The sequence below is a fragment of the Chrysochloris asiatica genome, unplaced genomic scaffold (assembly GCF_000296735.1).
Source record: "Chrysochloris asiatica unplaced genomic scaffold, ChrAsi1.0 scaffold00164, whole genome shotgun sequence".
NCBI classification, from domain to species: Eukaryota; Metazoa; Chordata; class Mammalia; order Afrosoricida; family Chrysochloridae; genus Chrysochloris; species Chrysochloris asiatica.
In genome coordinates, this window is record NW_006408682.1 from 1440118 (window position 1) to 1442557 (window position 2440).

General features: G+C 41.4%; 1 pseudogene; it reads left to right on the forward strand.

Annotated features, from left to right (window-relative positions):
* The first annotated feature begins 1010 nt into the window (after positions 1 to 1010).
* Positions 1011 to 2046, forward strand: LOC102810788 (annotated as a pseudogene).
* Positions 2047 to 2440: the final 394 nt, after the last annotated feature.

A 2440-nucleotide genomic window follows, 5' to 3' on the forward strand; every position in this document is an offset into this window, starting at 1 on the left:
GTGCCATGGACTGCCAAAAGAACCAATAGATCTGTTTTGGAAGAAGTGCAGCCAGAATGCTCCTTGGAGGCCAGGATGGCTAAGCTTCATCTCTCATACTTTGGACATATTGTCCGGAGGAAGCAGTCGCTGGAGAAGGATGTCATGCTGGGTAAGTTGGACGGTCAGAAAAAAAGAGAAAGATCCCAAAGGAGATGGATTGGCCAGGTGACATCATTGATGGACTCAAGTGTGGCAGCGGTAGTGAGGTTGGCCCGGGTTCAGACATTGATTCGTTCTGCTTTGCACGGGGTCGCTATGAGTCGGTTCCAACTCGATGGCACGTGACAACAACAAAATACTAGAAAATATAATGTGTAATATATTTTTCTTTATTGTCAAGTGAACATATTATTCGCTTTTCCAAACAGAACAGAACATTTTCTTAAGTTACCAAATAAGTTAAGACTTCAAGCACTCATGAGATCTAAATTTTAAATTACTGAACACAAGGAAAAACCTAAATGGTCACTTAATGCATGTGAACAGGCAGGATGGTGTTTTGCTTTTGTCAAAAGGAAAATTGACTTTCTAGTTTTCATTATTTGGTAACATATCTTAAAATTTGATTATTTTTATCATGTAAAACTGTAAAAATTTTTGAGCACTAAGAACTTTTTTTTTTTTTTTTCCGTAGAAGATCCTAAGGTTTAAAAAATAAATTAGTTTAAGCAAAAGCATATGAATGTTTGGTGAAAATACAATTCTTTCAAAATTGCATTAAAGGTGACGCCCCCTGGCTTCCTATTCCTGAGTCCACGGGCTGTGAGGTGCTCAGTTGCAGGCAGTGTCCTCAGACCCGCAGAAACACAAGAAGCCTTCGAGGTTTCAAGGTCTCAGGGACCTGAAGGCTTTGTTTTAAAGAAGGTGACCAGTTCAACAGGCAAACGAGTCTCAACCCTGAGAAATGTCAAGGTTCGGGGCCTTATTACTACCCACACTCCTGCCTGCTGCTGTCCATAAGAGTCATCATGTCTAAGAAACAGGAGAATACACGCTGCACAAGTGAGCAATGCCCTCATATTCGTAGTGAAACCCAGGGCCTGGAGATGGCACAGGCCTTCGAGTCTGTGGAAGAGACATTGCTCTCTTCCACCCATCTTCAAATACCTGGTCATCTGGAACAGGTTTCTGCTGCTGGAATATCCAGTGCTCCTCAGGATCCAAGAAGTGAGAAAGCCACTTCCTCTACTGCCTCAACTACCTCATTGCCTAAATCAGATGATTGTTCCAGTAGAGAAGAGGAGGATAGTTTAAGCACCTCTTATTGTCTAGAAGAAAGCGGCTTTGTTGGTGATTTTCCTGCTGTAGAAATATCAATTGGAGGAGTCCATTACGAGGGCAGATATGCTGAATGTTGTGGGAGAGTACAGAAGTCAGTTCTCTGAAATCATCCTGAAAGTCACTGAGTGCATGGAGATTATCTTTTGTCTTGACCTGAAGGAAGTAGATCCCATCCGCCACAGCTATGTCCTTCTCATCAAATTGGGCCTCACCTACGATGAAATGCTGGATGGTGAAGAGAGCGTGCCAAAGACCGGAGTTCTGATATTTATCTTGGGTGTGATCTTCATGCAGGGTAACCGCACCACTGAAGGGGAAGTCCTGAATGTGATAGGGATATATTCTGGGCAGAAGCACTTAACCTTCGGAGATTCCAGGAAGCTCATCACTGAAGAGTTTGTCCTGGAAAAATACCTAGAGTACCAGAAAGTGGCCAACAGTGATCCCATACAATATGAGTTCCTGTGAGGTCCAAGAGCCTATGCTGAAACCACCAAAATTAAGGTCCTGGAGTTTTTGGCTAAGGTCCATGGGACTGACCCAAGTTCTTTCCCATCCCAGTATGAAGAGGCTTTGAAAGATGAAGAAAGAGCCCAAGCTGCAGCCAGCCTTAACACTACCAACGTGGCCAAGGAGAGCTCCAGTGCCCCCTCCAGCAGCTATTCCTACCCTAGTAAGGTCTGGAGTAGATTTTTTCACATAATGTTTGGAGAGAGCAGGTAACATTCTATATACGGAGGGAACATGGAGTGTTTTATCTTTGTGTCCCTGTTCTATATATTCACCTTAGAATTTATCCTTTTATTTGTAGACACGTGTATTGATTGAAAGTTATATAATAGTATGATTAGCTTCAGAATCTGTAAGTTTATGAATAATATGAGTCACAAATTGATTGGCTGTTTATGAGATTTAAGAGTAACATCTTTGCTGTTTTGTAAGACAAATTTGGAAAGCAACCATTATATTTTGTGTTCTAGAATAAGCATGTTTTTGGAGCTATAAAAGAAATCAAATAGAAACAAGTAAAAAAGCACAAATCTTGCCTTTCTTTACACCTTGTTGTGTGTTGTTCTGTAAAATTAGGTAATACCAATGTATGTTTTCAAGACTGAAT